Raw genomic sequence first — 25784 nt, 5'->3', positions numbered from 1 at the left:
GCAGAAGCATCCTTGTCTTGGGGTTTCGGATGCTGACAGAGGCTGCAAGTCTTTCTAAGATAAATTCTCATTCTACCAGCTGAGGGCAGCACTTTGAGGATTTCCTGTTGGGCACAGGCAACTGTGGCAGAACTGTCACGGGCAAAGACTTGCTTTGGTTAGGAATTTCAATGCTGGGCCCATAATATGATCAGAAATGCTATATGTGATCTGATACGTGTAATGAAACACAGAGTTGTGCTCCTGGGACTGGTAGCATATGCAGCAGGAACTGCTCAAGCAAAATTGAAGCAAACACTGGCCACAGAGGTAGGTGCAAAAGCCCCAGTCCAGGATTAGGGTCCTGCCTCATGCAATGGCCAGGTACCTCCATGACCCTGGGACTGAGAAACCAAAGCTAAGAAAAATGAGTTAATGAGACATGCACTGATAACCAATGTCTATCAGTTAGGTCTGAACTCACTAATAACTTTAAAAGGTGCTGCTTTATTTCAGATCTGAAGGTTAGCTGTGCTAATTTTAGTGCTTTAAACTGTCTGCTGTTGTGGCTACAGCAAGATAGAACTAGAGGCTGGTGGTTAATACACTCTCCTGCATAGAGGAAATTTTAAATTCCCTGAGGCCAAAGTACTTTTCTGTCTGTGTAGAAGCATGAAAAAAATGGATCAAGAACTTTAAAAACTGAAATAAACAACATCTACTGAAAGACTTTCAGCACCTCGTAAGTGCAACATGAATATGGATGTCCTTTTTTAAAAAAAACATTGGTGTGGAAGTCCCAACATCTACTTTCTGAAATTCATTCCAAATCGTTCACTGTTTCTAACTTTCATGACTGGGCTATTATCCTTCAGCTCTTTTGGAAGTCTCAACTATAATTAATATTTTTTATAGTAACAACAAATGTGACTGTTTATCACTTTAAAAACACATGTAAATATTTACAGCCTAATATAACAAAATTGATTAATGATGTCAGGTAGCTAAGTTTACACACTTAAAGAAACCTGATATTAAATGTTGATTTAATACTCGGTGTTTTCTTTCGATGCATATCAAATGGAGCACTCACAGTGTGAATTACTGACTGCTTTTGAAAATGTAAACCCATATGTCTTTCAGCTCTCTGATTAATATACATAGAGGTAGAAGTATGCAATTCTTTTCAGAGTGGCTATTAAATCATTTTGAGGAAGTTATGAAGAAAAAAGAAAAAGACAACAAAACAAAATCAAACCAAATTCTGAACCTGGAAGAGTGTTTTAGAAATAGTTATTAATTTCTTTATATGATTAGATTTATTCTGCTTTCAATAAAAACACCAAATAGAAAAGATAAAGAAACAGTCTTTGATGAAGACAAGTTTATTTTGGGGAATAATGGCATAACTTTTAACTACTGTATGACTACTATGTCTCTCTAATAATTATATAAATGAATCCTGCTTGATTTCATACTATATTCCCACAATGAATTGGTGTTTCCTCAAGTGCCATACCCTTTCTATTTTTCTTAATACTTCCCAGTAGCACCCTACTAACAGGCTCTTAAATAACTTATGCAAGGTTTTTTTCCCTTTTCTTTTCTTTTCTTTTCTTTTCTTTCCTTTTTTTTTTTTTTTTGAAATTAATCACCTATAAAACTGCATATTCTCTAGGTACTATGAGATGAGGATTGCCCCCATTTTGCATAAATTGCTTTTTTGTTATTATTACAAGGCTTATATGCTCAGCTCCTTGTTAACATGGCTCAGAATAAAATCGAGTTTGCTCAGGTCACACTAGAGACTAACACTTGCCCAAAGGTATTTCTGTACTTATTGCCTTTTATCCCAAATAAATCCTTTACACCGAGCTATAACACTGTTAAATTTGCATCCAGTTCACCTGGGTTTGCAATCAGCGGGCATTTCTAATGCAATTCCTTCTCTTGGTTTCACATTAGCCATAACTTTCTTTTACTAATTTATTTTGACTGACTGACAGCTCAGCAGCAGAGGAAAAAGAGGAAGCTTTTCTACATCTGTCCATCCATCCATCCATCCATCCTGAACTGCCCATCACCTTCAGGCTTTTTTCCTTTTAGGTCTTGACGTGATTTTGGTTATAATTCCTGAACAATGACAAAGGTTGAAATGAAGCCACTGGCAGTGTAAGGCTAGATATGACCCTGCTCTGAGGGGGACCTGCCTCCCTGGCTGCTTGGTGGAGGTTGGCAGTGGGGTACAAGAGGCTGAGGTTTTCTTCCCAAACCTTAAGGTATCTCTGTGGTTTGCCCCTCACCATCAGAAGAAAAACTGCAGAATGTTTTGTAAAATAAAGAAGGGTATAGATATTTCTCCACATATCACTGCAGACAAAACTGTGTTTCCTAATCTGTTTTTCTGTTTCTTTCCAAACAAGATGGGCTGCAATTCTTGTAGAAATCAAACCTGTTGATTTTACAGACTTGTTACTTTGTTTTCTATTCAGTACCGTGGTTTAAACAACTATCCTTCAACCCTGGGATAATTCTGTTACAGTGGAAATTCAGTCATGCTTTAATATCGAGTGTATGCTTTTCTCCAACTTTTTTCTTATTTACAAAGTGCATTATATAAAAAAAATATAAATTCCTAATTTTAACATGCACAACACTAAAATTCCTACCTCTCATCCTCGTTGGTACATGGGGTAAGCTCTAATCTCTTTCTGAAACAATATGTACTAGAAGAAAAAAGTACAGTGAAGTGAGAAAAAAAAAAATCTCGTTGCTCAAATAAGAAAGATATGTATATTCATATATTCACAAAGAAATTCAGCAATGTTTTTAAAATGAGAGAGTTCTGGAGATTTTCCAGCTTTCTTTTGGCACTATCACTAGAGGATATTTCAAACTGCTGTCTCTTCATCACAAATGCAGAGTCACTATTAAGCAGCACACAGGAAGATAATCAGGCCAATGGGTCTTGCTTTGTTCACTATATGATGATCAGACCATATGAAGGCAAACAATTGTAACGTCTAGTGATGATGTGAGGCAAATTTCCAGAAAGTAAATCAAACATGCATTTAACTACATTATCAGCTTAACCAGTATTGAGAAAATGCATCGTGTTGACTGAAATCAAGTCATGAAATATAGCTTGATAGTAACTGTATCAATTTCCTAATCAACACCACTTTGAGTTGACAGAATAATGCAGAAAACAGAGCACACACGGAACAGAATTCTGTAATATTGGTAAAGAAGGCATTCTATGCTCAAATGAAGAGAAAGAAAAGAAAGAAAAGGCAGACAAGTCTATAGATCATTTCACTCACACATTGCAAGTGTGAAAAGGATATCCAAGTATCATTTGCCACATGCTCTGAAGAACAACTTTTAAAAAGTTGTCACTTTTTTTGTCACATTCAAGAATTTTACAAGTATGAGAGAAAAATTTGATATCGGACAGTGGTATGCGACAGATGGCCTGAATTTCACTTTATATCTCTAATAGGAACGATAGTTTCCATAAACAAAGACTTTCTCTAATAGAAGTTCTTTACAAATGCCAATAAATACATATCTTAACAATGCCTATGCAAGATGAGAGTATTGCCAGTGTTCCCATAAGATGGGGCTATAGGGGTTCAAGATGAATTGTCGAAAGTGTCAGTTAACTTGAAAGTCAACCTGAGAAGTCTGCAACCTGGCTCTATGCTGCTGGCATCCATGAATTTTAGCTTCAGCTGCAGCTGGGAGTTCACCATTTCTATCAATCAGACTCCAACTATTTCCTTTTGCTTAGCCAAATGGAGCGAACTGGGAGTAAAACGCACTTAGTGGACAGCAATGAAAACTTAAACTTCAGTCACATGCCCACCATCACCAGGAAGTCTGTGGCAGAGGCCAGGAGAAACCCAAGGTAAAGATGTAAGTCTTCTTTGGTGTAGAATTGAAGGAATTTAAGAGCTTTCCCTCCCCTGCTGCTACAACCACCACAATTACACTGCATTAATGCCCTCATCAAGAGTTTCAGTCTGCTTCAGCAGACTTGTTTTAAACTACCCGCAGTGGATGCAACTCAGTTGTGGAGGCAGAAACCTCCAGCTAAAGGATAGTACTGAACAGCTGGTGGGTAGTACCTACTAAAATTGTCATACCTACTTTTAAAGTCTCAGGTGCTTTAATTTTTTATTCCTGCATTTTTCTACTTCAACTGTCATATAACTTCCATTTTTACCACATATGAGACAGGCATCCTACAGAGATTAGCATATTTTTCCTGTGCATTACTAGTTTGTTCTCAGTGCGTAGTCCCTTCTGTGTAGTGAAGAAAGCAGAGGTCTGAAAAAAATAGTGTATAATCATGAACTAAAGACTATGCTATAATGCATACTCCCAAGGAGGGTAAATTAGTGTTGCATTAGGCTACCCTAGTGCCTGGGTGCTTACCTTGGCTACATTGCATGACAAAAACCTGTAATTTCTCCATACACCCTTGTTTTTCTTGGAACCGTAGGTAAGAATCATGCTGTAGTGTCCTCCCCTCTGCAAAGAAGTGCCGAGAGGTGCACTGGAGCACACAGCAGCATCTCTGGGGCACTGCTGCTGAGGAGCACCTGGACTCATTCCCACATGCCATAAGTCTGTTCTCCTTGCTCTAAGCATACAAGACTGTGCACTACTTTGTGGAGGTCCTGCCAGGGAAGAAGAAACAAACACTTCACTATGTGGAACAAATGGTTTGACTACAAAGAAATGCTAGACTAAAAAATGCAGGGTTTAGTTCTCAAAAGCTGTCATTCTGCTGTTGTCCCCTACATTTGCTGCCAGCAGGCCCTTGCTGCACTCTGCAGCAGTGCTCCTCTGGGCTTCATCACTTCTGTCATTTTTAAAATGTACCCTTTTCACCCTCCCCTGCTCATCACGCCCCAGATTTTATTCCCTGTAAAAGCTTGTTTGTGTGCTCGCCCAACATTCATCTCTGTTCAAAATGATTCTTCATGATCTATAGTAAATAATAGAAGGAAGAATTCCCTGTAAGTAGATGCCCATTCTATTTATGCTTTCGTATAATTCAATCACAGTCCTTTTATGCCTTGAAACCTGAAAAATCCACTTCAATAACACCTCTGTAGGGTTACAGGAGTACATCTGAAAGTGCCAATTCACTTTTATTTGCACACCATACTGGAGAAGCAAAAGGCCAGAGGCAATAGAACAAGGAAGACTGAAATGTTGTTTGCAGTTCAGTCTGCTCTTGTCTTTTCAAAAGGCTAAAATTATTATTATTCTCGCACACAGCAGCCCTGTGGATTTGTTTGTGTCTTGAATCGTGAGCTTCCTATTTATGGCTTTCCCCCGGTTTTGTCATTTGCCTTGCTTGCGGAGTCTGACTGTGAAAGCTGGAACATGCTTCCTCTGTGGAGCAATGCAAGAGTTGCTAAATATTATGAACATGTTCCCACAACGCATCTGGCAGTGCACTACACTACACTACATAAGCTTGTTACCTCTTTGTATGGGGGAGGCCCTGAGGAAATTGTCATAAAAGTGCCAAAAGAATATCTACTCACGACATCTGGAAAAAAAAAATCCTCTAATGAAAGTGGGACAACTGAGAAACATGCTGAATGGAAGCAAAAGTCTTCATACAATAAGCAATTCCAGCAGCTGGTGTGTTAATAAAACCATCAGATATCACAGGATAGAAGATAGCATTGTGGGGAGGGCAAAGTGAGCAATAGATGAGTTGGAATGACTCATGTTTGCAAGCCCCATTCCCTGTTAGTGGTGTACTTACTCATACAGGGTTTATCTTATGTATCCTTTGTTATTTTCATTCATTTTAACTTGGAGGCTGTAAACACATTTGTTATGAAAATAATAAAATTACACAAACTCCATATGAAGCCCCTGAAATCTTGCTACAGGGCTATTCATCACCTTCTTGTTCTCATCACAAAGGCACTGCACCATTTGTTATTATTAGATAACACAATAAAGAGAGGAAAACAGGGGAAAAAAAAAGAGAGGCAACACAGAATGAAGTTGGAAAATGGACAAAAGGGAAAAGAGACATTGTGATGGTGCTGGAGGACAATGGAAAAAGAGACGAGAGACAGTGATAACAGAGCGATGAGACTCAATTCAACAACAGGCTTCCTTTATAAAAATATGTTTCCTCTTGGCTCACTACTTTTCCTATTGTAATAAGATGAGGCTTTCGAGTAATTTTAAATAGTGCAGTGGCACTGATTATCAGAACAGTCTCATGAGTACTTTTAGCCAAATAGTCTTTAGAAGTTCCGAAGTCCATTTTGTCAATTCAATGGGAATTTTAATTGACTATTAAAATACAGCATTACACAATAAAGACATTACTGCGCTGCTGTAGAAATAACAGCAAATGTGCCATCAACAGAAAAGACGAGTCTCTTCTGTGGGTTTATCGGAACTGCTACAACAGCATAAATAGCCTGGAGCAGCAGTAATTGAGGATAGAGAAGAGCTTTCCAAATATGCTGTTTCTTCAAACACAAGCAAAACAAAGCAAAAATCCAATAATTAGAGCATTAATTTTACATGATTGGGTAATTTCTCTCTTCCCATTACTGCATATGTAATAGGCCATCTTTTTCTGTATGACATAGGATGGCAGGCTGCGCATCTATACAACAAAGGGTAAAAATTACGTGACTAAAAGAAACTGCTGTATGATGACATTGTACAGAACCTTTGAGCATATTTGCTCTCTTTCTGATTTCCAGAACAAATGTCCCAGTAACTGCATCGATGTAAGACTTTTTGTGCCCTCAGCTTCTCAAGCTCACAAGGAAGCACTCAACCTCAGTTTCAACATAGCCCTGTCTCAGTCAACACTTCCTTTTATAGCAGGCTCTTCCAAACAACACTACAGGCAGGAACGTGCCTCTCCATTCCTTGTGAGCTCTCTCACATGCACAGAACAGGGAGATGTGACAGTCTGCCAAGCATCATGTCAGCAACAGTCTGTACCAAAATCAGCTCACAGCTGAGGCCAGCAAAGCTTTCCATGGCTCTGCCATCCTCAGTGAAAGGTTTATACCACAGTCTGAAACAAAGTAAGTTGTAAACAAAAAACTTGCATTTTGAAGAAAGAATGTGTTCACAGGCAAGTGCATATTACAAAACAACATTAATCAGCTGGAATTTTATTTCTGGAAATCACATAAACAAAACTGCTGCATTTGTACTGAAGTTGTGTAAAGATGCAAGTGACCTTCCATTTCATCATGAATTTGCTCATTAGGCAGCTAACAATTGAGAAGAAAGCATGGCAGGGTCTGTCGATGAGAAGCATGAAGACTATACACAGACCAAAAGCAGAAGGAATATTACATACTGCTGCTGGTCTCAAAGGGCTTTATTAAAAACAAAAGCATATAAAGTAGTTCCTGAACAGGATGATTTTTAATTGTGTCCTCTTGGGAACTCTACAAGGCAGACTTGCTTGCCTCGCTTGTAGTCCTAGAGGGACCTAACAAGCTCTTGACAGATTCTCTTTGGTCTAAGATGAGTTACTGCTGAGTTTCTGGACTCTAGTTAAGTCTTAGTGACAATTATGTTTAGCTGTCTCTGAAACAATTGCAATTTTATTGACATCTTTTTTACACAAAACTATAAGAATTAAACAAATATATAAAGGGTTCGGCATGACAGCTTCTTTTACTTTACTAGCGAAAGTCTCTGAGCACACAAAACCACTGTGAAAATGACAAATAGTGGCCATTAAAACAACAATACTTGCAATGTGCCCGAGTGTAGCAGGACTGGTGACCAGTCTGATTTTCCTTACAATGCTCAGGAAGCCAGGCTACTCATTTTCTTTGGCCTTTGTATGGTTCAGGGCTTCTGGAGCCAGACCCAGAACAGGCAGCTGGGCACAGCACTGCAATGCCATGCTTTACACCCCTTCATTGTCTACACACTGTGTTCTGCATACAACATATAGGCAATGCATGAGGAAGGCTGGGAAGAGGAAAATCCATAAGAACTAGGGTAGCTGAGTAACACAGGGAAAAAAAACAACAAACGCTGTAGGAGAAACCCTCTGCAGCTAACCAAGCTAAGCAATAGTAAGCACTAACGGAAAGGACATGGCTTAAATTTTGATCCTGCCTTTGTGTAATTCCAGACTTTTTTCCTGGGCTAGCAGGGGGTGCTTCCCTCCTATTTGGATTTGCAGACTAACATCTGTAGCAAGATCAATTATTTATCACAAAAGATAACCAGAGGAGGAAGAGCAGAGCCCTCTTCTACCATTCCTGGCTTATTTCGCAGCTTTATAGCTATTGCCAGGCACAAAACATGCATCAGACAAGCAAGACTCTTTCTCTGATGATTAGGCACCCACTTGGAAAGAGGCAAACCAGGTTCCAGTGACTACTTGGCAGAAATTGGGGCAAAGCACTCCAGCAGGAAGGCCTGGCAGCCTTCAGTTTATGTTACTGAAATCTCTATGCCAAGAGGTCTCAGTGTGACAGCCTGTAAGTGGCTGGCTTCTACCAAAACCAGGGGAGCTCCACTCACAGGCTCTGGCTGAGAATCTGTCCCCTGAATTACTTACTTTTGCTGTGATACTGTAATGATATGGTACGTTCCTCCACCATCCCATTGCCCTACATTGATCTCTCAGATGTTGTGAAAGACGATGAAAGTAGCAAGATGAAAGAAAAAGGAAAAGCTCAAAACAAGCTTACATCAAATATTAATAACTGGTAGTAATTACGAACATAAAATAAGAGATAAAGTCGTAGTAATTATGCCATGTCCAAATCATCTGTCTGTAGCTCCCTCCAGGAATTTTTCTCCATAGATTTCTATTGCTGGAGTTGGAAAGTGAGCCAGTCTTTTTGGCTTGTATCTTTGGTCAGATTTTGCTGCTTTATTTATCCATATCTAATATATAAACATAGACTCGTATGATGAGTAAAAGTAAGGCTCTATGCATTATTTCTGTTTCTACTCTCCACTAAAACTTACAATAAAACTCCATCTTCAGTAAAAACAAGATGTCATCTGAACTGTTCAAAACTTTTACATTTCTATAGCTAAACTGTCACATCAGATGTTAAATGTCTTCTTTTGTGCTTCCATAGGAGAAACTGACTTCTAACATTTTTTCATGCTTATTGTTTAAGTTTTTAATATTTTTTCTGCTTATTATGATCACTCAAGTGATTGTAATGGGTCATTGTTAAGTCTGCTAAACAAAATCGTAGAAAACTATAAACTTTATCTGAAGGCTTCTTACGCATGTAAAGCTTATATCTATCTCATGTAAAAAGTGATGTACATGTTGACTTTCTGGGAATTACCATTTTTTCAACTACACAAAATCACATGTTTCTTCCATTTTGTCTGTGTTTCTGCGCTGTAAAAGCTGGTGCTGCTTAACTGATGTTAAATATCAATGTATGTAGGAGAATCATGAAATATGTCCAGGATATTCTTACAGGTTAAGATATTCAGAACTACTGGATTTAAATCTCATGTCAGTGCTAGAAAACAAGGTGTTCAGTCAGATCAAGGGTGAAAAAGTTTGTTGAACTCCAATATTAGTTGCCTGAGCCATAATAGTCCTCTCAAATTACAGAAAATCACAAATAATTCACCCTCTTACTACTTTGAATCACTTTTATGTTCCCATGAAGAAGCCTCCCTCTCTGATATGAAACATCAGTTCATAGAAAAAAGCATGAATTCCACTTCCATGGTGAACTTGTCAGATTTTGCCATCTGAGTGCTCCACTCAGCTTTGGAGACCACAGTAGCCTTGTTAGGTTTCTAAGGCACCCTAATTACACACATTTGAGATTGCAGAATGCTTTAATTTAAGCCAGCGCACAATCAGATGCTGTGCTTTCACAAGTATTCAGAAACATCATCTGCCAGGATCAAGAGTAATTGAACTGATATCTACTGGGTTTTATCTGCAGCTTTGCTGCATAATTTTTCATTTTCTTTAGAAGGCTTCAGCACAAAGAGAGAACATGGTTAGAGTCCCACAGAGGTGTTTTGACATTAGGCTTAATAAAGCATGAAGAACTCATTAATAAATAATGTTCTGCTAGGTTAACAAATAAAGCTGAATGCATTCGCAAGACCCAAAAGTAAATCTCATCGTACATGCAGCCAAATAACTTGTTAAAATGGTTGCAATAGTCCCATTTCTTCAGTGTGTTTGGCACAGCCCAACACAACATTGCACAAATAAAAGCCACTGCTGCATATATGCATGCAGCTTCAATTATACTGTTACCTGTCAATTTTTATTTGCACTCTGTGGGCTTGAGGGGTTTGTAAACAAGCATTCATGACAGTGACAAAGAGATATTTATATATTGTTAAGCTTTGATGAGAGAGCACTGCTGTCTGGAGTTTCAAAGGAAAAGACTTCTTGTATTCATTAAGTTATGCATCATTCCATTCCCATGTCAAAGCTACAAGCTTGATGCATTTCTGCTGCAGACACATTTGAGTTACAGCTTTGAAAGCTGTTTCAATATTTCCATATGTTCTTATTTTCCAAGGTTAAACATTCTTGTGAGTTTTGAATCAAGGTCTGAGGAGAATTTCCAGCTGCCTGGGGTCAATGACAAAACTCCCATCAGCTTCAGCTACTTCAGGATTTTGTGTAGAATCCTGACTAGGATTGTGGCAACATTAGGGTCTGGATTCACCCTTCCTCGTGATTAACTTCTCAGTTAAGTGCCTACCTTGGAGCTGAAGTCACCTTAAACTCTCCCTATAATCAATGCCAAGAGATGAACTTTTCCAGAATGTGATTCAGATCTGGGCTGCTGATTGTGAAATCAGCTTAAAATGAGCAAGTTCTCAATTTAGAGACTTCTGCTATGTGCTTATGCTTCTAGGCAAGAAAACTCCTCAGTCCCTCCAATGAGGCCAAGGAACAGATTGTACAAGTTTGGGCCTGTGAGATCTATGCAGTTTGTCAAGTTTAAAAAAAAGGGGGGGGAATTTTTTTCTTATTTTATTTTTAGCTTATATTTGAGATATAGTCATATTCTAAATAAAGGAGTATTCAGAAACAGGGACAAAGAATCCAAAGGCATGTCTTCAAGTCTCCACCACAGATTCTATAAGCAGAGAAATGCTACATTCCTTTATGTTAGTCCACTGTCATTGGCAAATAATGCAACTCTCTGGGAATGAATACTGATAAAAAAAAAAAAAAAAGTATTTCGTGTCATCTATTTACTGAAAAAACAAATTTCAGCATATTTAGAGTGCTTATAAAAATGAGATTATTTTTCACAGTTGACTGAGCTGCCGGGTTCCAAGAGTTTCTGTGGATAAGAGGATCGGATGAAGCTATAATATCATATGAAAATGACTTAAAAAAAAAAGCAAAAAAACCCACCCCAAAACCTGGAAAGATGAGTGTGCCCCATCTAGATAGCTATTTCTTTCATCAAATATACCAGAAATTTTAAGAGATGACATGAAGAAAATAAACTTCATATCCATTTCCAACATGAAATTGAAAAGAACTGAACCTTCTTATCTGAACCACAAATGGGGTGATTTTCATGTGAGGTTTTGAATTTTGCAAAATAGGACAAAAATAGAAAAACTTTTTTTTTTTTTTTTAAACATCCATATTTTCAAGCTGTTCAGGCATCTGAAATGTTAAATAATCATCTGTGATATGGGACAGTAAGTAGAGGTGGATAAAGTCCATGGCCCTGTTATTTTCCATGTTTTTCTTCCATTTAGCATCAAACATTATTTCTATCCATGATAACACAAGAATACAAATGCATGAGCACAAGTCATCAAAAATTGAAACAGTGAAGTAATGTAGTGAGTACACTTTCCATATCTTATCCTATGGCTTCATGCTCTCAGCTGGCTTGGTGTCGGGAAGCAGACTTGGTGTTGATTTACCTCTGGAAATACATAAGGATATTGATTTTTGTTGTTAAGGACATGACTAAGAAATAACCTAGTGTTACATGACACTGGACAGCAAAATTACATCAGAAAGTTCTATCCATTGTATGCATTTGCATAGTTTTAGAACACTATAATTACAAGATGTTAAAAAACCCAAATACCCAGTGTTTGTTTATGATAAGCCTTATGACTGTATGAGGGCACAGCTGACACTTTCAAACAAGCTGCAACAGATATTCACATAGCAATATGTGTATATTACCATGTGATGTAATCACTCAATATATATAGCTCTAAAAGGAAGTGCTTAATGCAAAGAAAATGATATTGCTAACTCATTTCAATGCACATTGACCCTCAAGGACAAAAAATTCAGAGATGGTATTTGTGCCACACAGTATAAAAGTCAGCTAGAACAATCAACCAAAAACAATAAGGAAAAGAAAGCTATTTTAATTTTTTTTTTTGTTTTGCATTACTGATTTAAAAATAAAATTGTGATTAAATTTTTTGTAAACAATGTGTACATAATTTTGGTATATTTGAAATATTAAAAGGTACTTGAAGCACTATACAGTAGCTGTTAAAGCAGTGATCACTCTGTTAGGCCTGTTAAGACAGCAGCTTTCTTCACCTCAGTCAAGATATTAATAAAGGAGGGAAAATGTCACCCTCTATCAGAATTATGAGGAAGGACACAGAAAGCATTTGGCATCCTTTAATAAACTGATCCGGTAGCTGAGTTTGGACTTCTATTTTAGGGAAGGAAGGAGGATTTGGGCTTTAAAGTAAGAGTTAAAAATCTAGAAAAAAACACCAACCAAACCAACAAGCATAAATTAACCAAAGAACACAGTATTTTTAAGGCCATATTTCCAGTGAGTTTCCTTGCAGATCAAAGCACATCACCTGTCATTATACTCTACTTGAGTGGAAAACATTCACACCTCAGCTTCAGGTCTACAAAGACTCCAAGGGGCAGAGGCCAACCAGGAATATGTGTTGGGGTGTTCACTGTCCCTGGCTCCGCTGTGACTCCCCGCAGTGACAGGGTGTTTTTGGGAGTGGACCGGTTGGCCATTACTTCCTCAGAGGAGCTGAGTTACACAAATGGTCAAGGAAAAGACATTCCCAGATTTCTGGAGGAATCCCCTGTGCCATTTTAGCTGGTCGGACTTCAGTCAGGATTTATGATTATACCTTACGATTCAAGTACTGAAACGGGAGAAATGTTGCATTGTTTCCATGTCTTCTCTAACAAGCTCTGTCTTTTAAGTACCCCTCTAGGAATATACACACAATTTAGAAAAACAAATGCTTTATTCATGATAGCAATAAGTACAGCATGGCTGTAAACATATCAATTGAAATAGTAGTTTTGCATTTTTTATTTTATTCCTCCCAATAACTACATGTTCCTACAAGTGCCTTACAAATACGCACTGAGTTTTCTACACAGCTTTTAATGGAGAACATTTTAAATAGTTTTCATAAAGTGAATGAAGCTGTGAAAAACAACACAGCTGGTAAGCCAGTGAAGAGACTACAAGGAAGGAATTACCAGGAGGAAAATGTTCTAGGAATGTATTTTCCCTGTGACATTAGTGGTCCAGTTCATATATGCAAAATATATATGGAAAATTATTTGAGTACTGTCTGAAAATACCTTTGCTTTTGAGACAGAAATTTCTTTGACAAGTATCTACCAAAAATCAAAACCATGCAACGACCAGTAAGAAAAGCAAAAAGCTGAAGACCTGTATTATTGTTTTACACTTGCTTACTCCTGAATGTCAACTGGAGGAAACACAAGAGAAATATTTAGAGGAGTATGTCTTGCTTGGGTCATGTTGTGACCTCAGAAAATCCAGGGGAATAAACTGTAGGTGACCGCTTACACCAACGAAATCCTCATGACTGAAACCTCAGGCTAATTTTTTTCTGCTTCCTGTTGAGCAAAGCAAAAATAATGCTGTCAGGGAGACGGCTCAACATTTTGACAGCGAATGCTAACAGTTTTACAGCTATTTATCCTTAATAAAGATGCTTGTAATTTTTCATTAATGTTTGGGACCAGTATTGAAGTCTTGTTCCATCCAGAAATTGGCATCCAGCTTCCCCAGGAGTATTGTGTGTGGCTTCTCCAATTGTGTGTTTTCATGGGGCACTGCTTGCAGCTTTCTCATGTGCTTTCACCTCTGTCCACCAGCTGTTCATTCATATAGGCTAATACTGTTGTGCCCTGACACTTCACAGATGAGTGATGTTTGTATGATTTCCCACAGTTTAAATCACCTGTCTGTCACCTTTCTCCTGCCAAAAGCAGAAGTCTTAATTTTAGTGGATGTACAGAGCTTCTGAAAGTAAAATTCTTTGTTGCAGTATGTATAGATCCTAAAATCTCACTGCATAATCAGAAGAGATTCATTACACCCCTTTGTTCAGAAGGTTTTTAACGGTTTCTTGTAGAAGCTGTCCATTTGTGGAAAATGAAAAAGTAATCACGGATATCAAGAGAACCAAAACGACTGTACCTTTGAGAACAAGATTAATGCTTCCTATCCAAATGCAAATAGGAGCCTCAGAAATACTGCAGTTTAGAAGTAATGTTCTCTTATTGTGAAGAGTGAAACAGCCCTGGATACAATGAGCTAGATCAACTCCTTAAAAAGTATACAGAGATCTCTGCAGCTAGGAAGAATGGAAGAGTTTTCTAGACTTTGGTATTTTTGCTGCCTCATTTTCTAAGCCTAATGAATAGCTAAGAAAGACTGATAAAAACTGTGTGGCAGGTGCTTTTAATTGGAGTGGGAAGAGCTCTTGGTTCATTCTCTGGGGCCACAGCTGAGCAACATGCTTATCCCCACCTTTTTCCAAGGACGTGAACACCCTCATTGCAAACAAATGCTCAAAGGCATGCATCTAGGAATCTTGCTCAATCTCAATCATTTCTGTCTTCCAACCAGTATTGTTTGGATCTCTCCCGAGTTCAATCTCAGCCAGATGCTCTTCTCCAGGAGCCACTTTCCTCTAGGCAGTACAACATCTTTGTGATGGCTCTGGTTACATCTGTGGAAAATGAGATATACACTTGGGTGTCATCTGCAAAGCCTGTAGCAGCTTAGCCCCTCTCTGAACAGTTTTCTGGAAGTAATGGAAAGGGCTGTAGGGAGAGGATTTATAGCCCTATGGTCAGAATGCAGGTGCAGGATAGTGGGGAGAAAAAAAAAATCTATCAAACAAACAAACAACAAAACCCAACCAAACAAACAATTTGTTGTCTTGGAGTCTTACTGAAACCAGGTTTTGTGTCTGAAAGGTATACAAGATTGAGATATATTCACTTAGCATTTAAAGGAAGAAGAGAGAGAAATAATTCCTTATCCACATCTGAAATTAAAAAGTCCTTGCTAATTAATACAGCCACAGGAAGCTGAATTAATAATGATAGCAAATGGAAATGTGGTGTATAATATAAAACTCTCTGGATAAAACACAGAGAATAAAGACTATTGTTTCTTACTGCAATATATTTTGACCACATTTAATTTTACGGTGCAGAAGACATTACTGACAGAACAGCTTTACTTGATGATTTTCTTGTTTGGTAGAGCTGATGTAATAAAAATTTGATGCACTAAGTTTACATTTTTCTAGACTGATTATTTCTTACTCCAATCTCTCCTTCCTCATTCTTAACCTCTTTAAAAAGAAATGATATAAAATAGGACTTATTTTTGACAACTTTAGTCAGAAAACCTTACTTTCCCTGACGATTTTCATGCTCTACAAGCTTTGCCATCATAAACCACTTTGCATGTATTAAGAAGGAGTATTATATTAGATGAGGCAATTTAAGTGTATCCCATTTCACTTGGTGAAACTAAGCAGCTTTGCATTATAACTAAGTTGAGCTAATGAGAATATGCTTGAAGCGTGTATTACCTGGAACTGAAGTTAGCTAGTCATTCAATACTGAAACCTGTGAGTTTGCAAAACGATGGCAGAAATCCTGCTGTGAGGCAGATAGGAAAATTATTATAATCTGCATTCCTGAATTGAATGAGTATTTTGCTCAGCAGAGGCCTCTTGACTGCAAATAGTCTGAAATTACATCCTGCTGTTTAAAATGTCTTTTTTTTTCAAAATGAGAAAAAATACCCACTTTTTAAAATCAAATACTTTTTTAGATCTTATGTGAGTAAAATTATTGAGAAAGGGAAAGTCATATATCCTTCACTTCCACTTGTAAAAGTTGTTTGCTATTCAAATATTTTATATCAGGGCAAAATGTCTAAAATTCATGGTTTTATACTTTTACCGTAACTATTTAATTATTAGATTGATAGAGTTTATAATCTTAACTCCCTCATCATTTTATTATTGAAAATAATCCATGTTTACAAGTTTCTTATTGTGTGCTAAAGAAAATTTTAATACAGATATTTCATCAGAATCAGCTAATAGATGTGATGCTTAACATACTAGTAAGCTAGAACTTATATGTAAAGTATCCAGAAAAGACTATACAAACATGAGCAAAAGACCATGAACTAGCAAGCAGACACAGGGAACAAACTTGCCCCACAAGAGCACCATGGAAAGCACAACTTCATTCATGGAAATTCTTTATCTCATTAAAGCTAGAAATTATGCCAAAAAAAGAAAAAGACTGGGGATAAGTATTAGAGATGACCGCAGTTGTTTGAATAAACATGTTCTCCTGTGTAAAAACAACAAGTACTCCATCCTGTTTGAGACTCTAAAATGGAAGAGAGGGTGGCTCGTCTTACCCTGCTCCAATTCTCTGTCCTTTAAGTGGTGACCAGTGAAAAGGTTAAAGTAAGATGATGGAAGAACTTGTATGGACATCAGTGCACCACAGATAGAGTCAGAGGACACCTCAACTTCGCAACACTCGGCTGCGTGCACGTTTGTAAGTTAGACTGACTGGGGCTAACTCTTGTTTCCAGAGTGTGTGTCACCCAGTCTCTCCACCCCAAAATGAAGTGGCCGTATTCTTAGTGATTCCTGGAAACTTTCTCTTTTCCATGCTGGTCCCTGAACTCTACCCTTGTGTTGTGTGAGATTGTGGGGCAAAATCATGCTAGGGAACATGTGAACAGAGGGGATGGATGAATAGGAGACAGAGATGAAACTTGTGCCCAAGCCCTGTTTTGCTGCTATACACAGATGTATGTAGCTTTAGGTTTGCTGATGAGGCATGATTTTTAAGAGAAAGATGCAGTTACTCTTGTGTGAAAGATGGTTCTCAGGAGAGCCAACAAGTCAGGCAAAGGTGATGACAAGGGCAGAGACATATCTTAAACACAACCTGTTTTTTTGGAACTTAAGGGACTTCACGCTGAGTTGCAGTCGTGTTACTTTGGATTAGAATTCACAGCTCTGACCTATTTCTGAAGTGGTGGATAGGTCGCTTCTGTTTTTCCTCCTCACAAAATATATCTGACAGAAGACATCTCTCTTTTCCACACATTAAGTCAACCTCCCAAGGTACAGAAGGGCAGAATTCAGTCTTCCCTATGTCAGAGGACTCTCCTCCCAACCTCCAGGAGGAAGTTGTAACCTCCAGGACTTAGTCTGTATGCTATAGTCTTAGGGGAAAATCTCCAGGATGTTTTAAATCTGGGGTTACACCACACATTCCCACTTCAGAAGCCATCATACCTTTTTTTGTGTGTTTCATAATTAAATGCACAACATTTCTTTTGACTTAATAAAGTAGGTACTCACTTTAGTACTACCATCCATTTACATCAGGGTAATTTCTTACTTTTACTACATGAGCTTCTGCAGGCCTCATGGATAACCTAGCTGCACTCGTGTTCTTGCAAAAGGTAAAAGTCAGCTAGTAACAAAATTCATCATGGTAAATTTGGGCAGGTGAAATTCCACTGGATTTGCAGCCAGTCAGATAATTCAGATATTTCTTTTTGATTTGCACTGTTTAAATGAACATATCCATTACCTATCAAAGTAAGTTCGTTCTCCAATCTATCAAATAGTGTTTGTAACATTTGTCACAACATAAAGTACTAAATCTACAAACTGAAGAATAAAGGCCTTTTGACATAATTTTCTGTTCAATTTTATATATAAGTATTAATGAATATGTGCTTCAGTAGCATTACTGTAAGCAAAACCAAAGACATGTAGGGTCTTCCAGCATTACCTGTCTTAATACATTGAGGTTCTGCCAAAAATTGTACTGAGTTTGCAGAACCCACAATTCTATACATTATTTAACAGTGCACACACATACACATTACTCAAGTGCCTGCAAGAAGTACAAACATGTAGGCAGTGCACAGAGGTGGAGTTCACAACACTTTGGACATTTGAGCTCTGTAACTGTGTAAGAAATTCACCCCTTAATATATATACACGTATAAAAGATGTAATATTATAACAAACAGTCTACACATTAAACCTACAATATATGGCCTATATTAATTTTACTTCCTTGGAAAATATTCAAGTATTACAGTGAGGGTGTCCCACAGAACTAACATAGCTGTCCTCCATATGGAAATCTTTGCAAAATCTTGCAACTCATCTAACCTTCTGCTTTTAAATTGAATCTGTATTTTTAAACCCTTGTTCTTGTTTCTACTGAACTCTATCATGAAAACGCTAAGTAAATTCAATAGAAATTGGATGAAACAAGACTGTATTGTTACTTCTTTTCTTTTTGTCCTCCTATCTGGAGTAGACATTTGGTGCCAACAGGGAAACAATTCTTTTTGATGAGGGGTGGTGTTTCTGTCTTCTATTTAATTGATACAGGGACTAGGCATTTAAAATGCAAACAGAAATGCTAGCTGGAATAACAGACAGAAAGAGATTGATTAGAAAGCTATTATTCAGATGATATCACTTGAATCCCTCCACAAAAATGGAAAAGCAGAACTCAATTCATGTAGTTCTAACTGCATCAAGTTCGAGCTCCATCTGTTTTAGCCAATAGGTTTCCTGAAACCATTTTAATAGGCTGTGGAGGAGATATTTAATAAGAAAAAATAGTGTTCGTAAAAGTAAATATTTTTTTTTAAATGGCCAAATCAAAGAAGTTTGACAGAATAAAACTGAAAAGAATTTTGCCCCTTCTACCTGAAACCCAAATAGAGCAATAATCCTGAAGAATATTCTGCAAAAGATGAAAAACAGATGGCATAGAATAAAATCAAGGTTACATGACTGTTCACTTTTCTTCTCTACTGCATGTTGCATTATCTATATAATTATGAACATATTTTTTATAATGTTATGATTTGTGCTGATGTATCTTTATGATCTTGCTACTTTCCTTGTCAGTTATGTGTCTGAGATATGACTTGATATGCACATATGCCCACACACATTCCACCACCTTTCTGAGCATGTATCAGTTTGCAGAATGGTTTCTCCTACATTTTTGATTGTACCACAAAAGAACGATGTCAGTCAGTTGTCCTGATCAAGGGTGATTTCCTAAGGTGGTAGTGACAGACTAATATCCATAGATTATATAATATTTTAACCAAAATCAAGGGATGGAAAAAGCATTTTTTTTAAATCTCACAGCTTCAAGGAAGTGAATAGCTGCCATTAGGAAGAGATATTTTCTTCCAACACGTTCTGTATGTCTTTGGCATTCCTCTGAATCCCACATGTCATCTAGAACAACTAAGCACACAGGTGGACAAACATCTACCCCTTCATCCCCACTGACTGTAAACAAGGACCATCTTGTGAACAGAGGTAAGTAGAATACTCTTATTGTCCCCTTTTTACCAGTTACAAAGCAGATGGGTGTGATTACAATGCACTAAACTCAAGCTTAGAGGAAATGTCACCCAAATGGCTAATGGCAGTCAAACTCGGAGTGTGGCTAGATTGCTCTTGTCGGCCAGCAAGTCATTTAGAGGGCTTTAAGTTGCACAAGCTCACTAAAGTACATTTATTCTGTGGCACTTGAAAGCATGAGCTCAACTATGCATGTGATGTCAATCACCATTTTATTCATCTGTAGCTACATTTAAGCAATAAATTGAAATATAGTCTACACCACAAATGGTTAAATAAAACAGTCCTGAAACTTCAGGCTTTTAAGGAATTCACTAACCTTTCTATCCTTATGCACATCCAGAAAGTCCAGCACATCTACTTTTGATGAAGAACATTCAGAAAGAATTTAAGTCATCTCTTCCAGTGTTCAGTCTCAAGAAGACTTTAGTGGTTACTGAAAAGACCAGCCAATGGATAAACCAACTCCAGATATGCAGATGGAAAGATGAGACATGGCTGCTGAAATGGTACACAAGTCGCTGAGCCTGTACGAAAAGAAAAGACACTTGCATCAGATTTGAAAAAAAAAAAAAAAAAAGCCCAAAAAACCCCAGTAAAAAAACCACTCAGCTTCCCTCTGTAAGACTGAAGAGAAGTTTTGTACAGTAGGGCCTCAGAGGTAGTACTTGTCAGCTCAAGTTTTTGGAAGTACTGTTTCAGGATCTTGTAAGCATTTTCAGACTGGAATCTGAAGCACAGGTTAGGGAGGAAGTGGAAGGGGAGGGAATATTACAGCTCCAAACAAAATAAACATTTCTAATAACATAAAATTGCTAATTACACATATTTTTAGTGGGCTACAGGAAAAGAATCTTAGATCTTTACTGGCAAGAGGTGATATATTGCATGTGTTGCTGCTGCTCTAATGTCTTTTACCCTCGACATTGACTAGAAAAGTATTTTAAAATCATTTGGAAATCACTGGAAAAACTACTTTTATACTAAGAACAATGCCACATCCATCTAGAAAAAATGATAATAATAATTAGTGAGAATTTTTTTACTGTTCTTCTCTTTTCTCCTTTTTTTTTTTTTTTTTTTGTGGGTTTGTGTGTGTGTGTGTTTGTTTGTTTGTTTGTTTGTTTTTTTAATAATCTATCTATACCTCCATACTGAAGAAATGGGACACAGACACAGACGTGAATATGGTATTTAATTATAAATCTTGTACTGCAATTTCTAGCTTTAGGCATGAACATATCTACTTTCCCTCAAAGTAAATCAAGCCTCAAGTAATTTGAAATACAGTTAAGCCCTCAAAATCATCAATGCCAATGCAACCTGCCAAAAGACATTAACTCTGTAATTATTCCACTAGGCAGGAAAAAAATACTTCTGAGTGGAGAAGTAGAATTAAATAAAAAGGCTTCTACAGAAATATTGCAAAGAATGACCAGTTTAAGCACCTTAGAATACAGGTGGACTCTAACAAGTGCAGATGCCTTTGCAAACTTAAAACTAAATTTTGTTGTTATATGTTTGATGCATCAATTAAAGAATGTAGAAATGTACAATGCAGAAACTGCAGAATCTGGTGTAAGTCTAGGAAAATAACAGCCATCCTTTCTTTGCAATGAACTGTTTATTTCACTACAGAATTTCCATCTACATTACATAAACTACTTACTTGGCTAAAGAGAAGTTTAATTCTGACTGTTGTTGCCTGTATGATACGTGATTTATAATGCTGAATTATTTGTTTTTCCATCAGAAACATTTATTTGTTAATAATTTATCAGATAAATGGCTTCTGATTGAGCAATTTGAAAAGGTAGGCAAATCAACGGCAAAAGACAGCAAGCAGCATATTATAATGATACAATAATTGGAGCTCATACATTAGACCAAACTGATAGCATCCTAAAAGCCCTTTTGATAGCTCAGTGTCACAGAGTAAATGTTCACCTGAAATAACTAATAAAGCATCTCAACTACTGCTCTGTATAATCATGCCAGTATCATGAACAGTATCTTTGAAAACTAACAAGCTGGATCCAGAAAACAAACAAATGAATCCTACAAAACTTCTCTGCAAGTATACAGGCTCTGAGAAATGAGATTAACAGTCGCATGAAGACAGATGAACTCCTCTCTCAGATGTGTGAAAGGGACTTTGGAAGTCAGAAGGGTCAGATTCCTCTGATGTCAGTGATACTTAGAGATTGTAGCTAGAGATCCAAACAGTGTTTGCCATCACTCCTATGTGCGACACACACAGTGAGGGAAGCAAATGTGATAAACTCCTTAAGAGGGAGCTGTCAAGGGCTCTTTATGTATGACAAAGAAGTCATGCTCTGAGTTACAAGATTTTCAGCTAAGTTGATTGCAAGGAAAATAAAATGTATTCTAAGGGCTGTACTTTGACAATTTTCACTACCTTTGAGGTTTTAGAGAAAAGGAGGGAGAGTGAAAACATTTTTGGAGGAAAGCTGCATATATACATTTCCTATCTTGTATTACATTAATTAAATAACTTAAAATTTTCCAGGACAGGACTCAAGCTCCCTAAGAATACCATTATTGAAAGTCCTATCATTTTATAGGCATTCTGTAATGGCAGAATGGACTGGTTTCCCATTAGGCTTAGGGAAGTGAGTCAATAATGTGTTGACAGCATGTAGACTTATTTGTAAAATTGATACTGTTCAGTTTAAATGAACACACATATTCTGCCAAGAATAGATTGTTTTCAAACTTAGTAATAGATAGGATTTATCCTCTGCTATTTGATGAAATCTCATATTGATTATAAACAGCATGTTTCAGAAATGACAGATCTACCAATAAAAGCCACAATTCAGAAAAGAATATATGCGAATATTAATATATGTAATTATACCTAATGATCACAAATGTCATCAATATATTTATTGTAAACAGTTTAAAAGAATACATATGAAGTGAAAAATCCAATTAAGTGAGGTGACTATTTTTTCTTATTTGATTTCTAATTTAACCCTTTGTACTAATGACAACAATATATAGTTTTGTTTAGTGACTGTCCACTTTCTATGTGCTTTTACCCACTCTACCTAAGTCTAGATTCTTTGGTCAATGTGTCCTTTCAGACTTCGTGCCCAGGATCCATAGGGATCGCCATGCTCCACAAGTGGGCAAAAGGACTTGGCAGACCAGATCACTTTTAGTTCTTTCCAAAAGTAGGATTCCTTTCGACAGAGTGATTGTTTTTCTTGTAGGGATGCTAATGTTAGTGTCAACACTATTAACCAGTAAGTTGTGTTGCTCTGCAAAAAAACCTTCTAGCTGCTTGCTTTATAGGCTAAATACACTCAGATGTATTCAGGGGCTTTATCAATAGAGAAGAACTAAACTTTTTAGGGATCCAAGTAGTTCCTGCATGCAAAGCCTTAGCTACTGTTTTGGTCCATGAATTGCTGCTGGGTCCTGGTCCTCTGACTGTTCCCACTTGCCTCATATTGCTTTGCTCCTAGGCTTCCTTTTGAAATGGACCAGTGGGTTCCCCCACAAGTCCTGGTCATCACCCTGGCCACAGTTCACATGGACATCACTCCCCATATGCAGTAGGAATTAGACCTTGTCAGGCTTGACACCACCTGTCCTACACAGTTGTTTGAGTGTAACCCAGCCAGCTGTGATCCTCACATACTCCTACATGCCCTTACGATGCATCTCCTGCTTTTCCTCCATTTACTTAGTAGAGACATAGCAGAAGGCCTAAACAGTAAGAGAGTAACCAATTGATGTAGATGTAGTATTCTACTCCATTAAGAGAGCAAACCCCTTACTCAGCCACTTGATGACTTAAAAGCATCTCAAAAGCTCATTGAATCAAAAGCAAAGGATATTGTCTCTCATTAGAAAGTATTCAAGAGAAGTCACCTGCACTGCAAAAAGGTCTGCACAATTCCAGGCTGAGCTATTCCCACTCCTACCAAGGGCAGCTGGATGCTGTGTAGCTGTGTGGCTGTACCAGCATCCAGTATTGCGGACACCAGTTGTTAAAAGTCATAGGTCAAGGCACACCAAAAAGTAAGATCTGCTGAAGGTTACATTAGCTTGTTTACTTTTAATAATGAAATTGAGTCGGTTTGCTGGTTTCCTCCTCTGAGTCTGCTAGATGCATTTTTTGTGTGTGTTTCAAGTGCAAGAAAACACTCTGCAAGAAATCTTATGAAAACAGATTAAAAGACAAGAGTCTCCTGATTCTGGAAAAACAGAATTTTAAAATAAATCTTCCTTTTTTTTTTTTCCTTCCAGAAAATAGCAAGTAACTGAACACTTGTACATTTTAAGAAGTGACCTCCTCTTTCTTCACACTTGAAAGTTATAAGTTACTCTCCTTCAAACAATACACAAAAACTGCTCATGTGCATACACCTAGTCTGTTGAAATGCAAAATAAGTTAGATTAAACCATGGCAGCTGAATCACACCTGCTTTTTCAACAGGATGAGACAGAAAGCACTAATTCTCCAGGGTAAATGTTTTTTCTCTTTACTTCTCACTGGGTTCTCTCGCAGTAGTAACTACCAGGGGTAAACCTAAACACGACAGGTCATTCAGACTGAGGCCTAATGAACAACACTTTGTTGTTCGGTTTTAGGGCCATTTTGAGCCCACATCCAGATACTAGAATTTAATAATATAATAGCCAATGTCCAACCTTCTAAAGCATTTCACATCTCAGTATTTTAACTGAAACCTATATAAAAGTTAATGTGAATAAGAAGGAGCCAACTGGCTACATTTTCTTCTAGACAATGCAGTGAAAACAGCACAGAAAGCAGCTATAGCTGCTTCCATGGCTGTCCTGGCAGTAAGTGTCAGGGATGCTCTGGCAGGTTCAAATCACAGTCAGAGCTGGTCCCTACAAAAACAATTAATGTGCTATGAATTTCATGAAAAGACATCGAGAGAGACATACTTTTGTGACTGGGGACAAAGAAGAAAACAAAACAAAAAAATACCTGAAATATCTGGTATTCTTGCTTAGACAACTCCTCACCTCCTGGCTTCCCTCTGCCCCATGAAAATATTTTTCAGAATGACTCAAAATTTCTGAGCCCATGGCATTTGTCCAATGCTGGAAATCAGACTGCCCCAACTTCTAAGAGAAGTCAAACCTTCTAGTATTTGTATGTCTGGGATAAACCTTTCTGACAGATTGCCTGTGCTGGTTTGACTGAAAATGAGTTAATTTTCTTTATGCAGTTAGAAACCTTTCTTTGTCATAGCTAGCACTGTCATTTTTTGGACTTTGAGAACAAGAAGATAACACCCTGGGACAGAGTTAATGTTTTTAACTGCTCTGGTCTGAGAGCCAAGGAAACTCTAAGAGCTCTGTCCACAGGTGGGAGGCATAGATAGGGCAGACCTTGACTGACATCCAGACTGATCGATAAGAATATTCCATCCCATTAGTGTCATGCTCCATATTTAAGGAGAGTCGGGATCTTCTGGTCTCTCTCTCTCCCTTCTTCACCTTTATCGCTCTTTTCGTCAGACCTGGGGGAGTTCTGTTTGGGATGTTTAATTTGGTCTTTTTGCCATCCTGCCATTTTGCAGGGGCTTCTGGGACTTTGTTTGTTTTGTTTCCTCTTCTCTCTCTCTGGGATCAGCTGTTTGGGACCAGGTGTGGCTTCCTGGCTGCTTGGTGTGGACGGAGTTAATGAGGAATTGCACTGAATATCTTTTATTTTATAGCCTATTTATATTATATATATATACTTACTAGTAGTGTATTAATATTTTGTTATTTTATTAAACTGCATTCATCTCAATTCAGGTTTCTCCCTTTCCTTTCAATTCTCTCCCCTACTGGGGGGAGAGGGGGAGTAAGTGAGCAGCTATCATGGTTGTATTGCTAGCTTGGGTTAAATCACGACATTGCCTTAAGGCAGTAGCATTGGGAGGCCCTCCAGCACAGACCTGCAGAGCTGACCACACGTAGTCCAGGAATTCTTAATGAAATCTGGAAGGAATTTCCATAGATTGCTTCTTCCACCTGCCACATATGTATGAAGTGCA

At 37.7% G+C, this 25784-nt stretch overlaps 1 protein-coding gene across 4 annotated transcripts in view; it reads right to left on the bottom strand.

Moving 5' to 3' along the window:
- The window catches only part of HS3ST5 (heparan sulfate-glucosamine 3-sulfotransferase 5), a 187528-nt gene that overhangs the window by 69393 nt on the left and 92351 nt on the right, over positions 1-25784 (bottom strand). For all 4 annotated transcript variants that reach the window (XM_065834717.2, XM_071806618.1, XM_071806617.1 and 1 more), the window contains exon 2: positions 20054-20261. The gene's annotated coding sequence lies outside the window, so the exon portion shown is untranslated. The remainder of the gene's footprint in view (positions 1-20053; positions 20262-25784) is intronic.

This window comes from Patagioenas fasciata, chromosome 3 (genome assembly GCF_037038585.1).
Source record: "Patagioenas fasciata isolate bPatFas1 chromosome 3, bPatFas1.hap1, whole genome shotgun sequence".
Lineage (NCBI taxonomy): Eukaryota > Metazoa > Chordata > Aves > Columbiformes > Columbidae > Patagioenas > Patagioenas fasciata.
The sequence above is the reverse complement of the archived record's forward strand: the minus strand, read 5'-3'. Positions and strand labels throughout refer to the sequence as shown.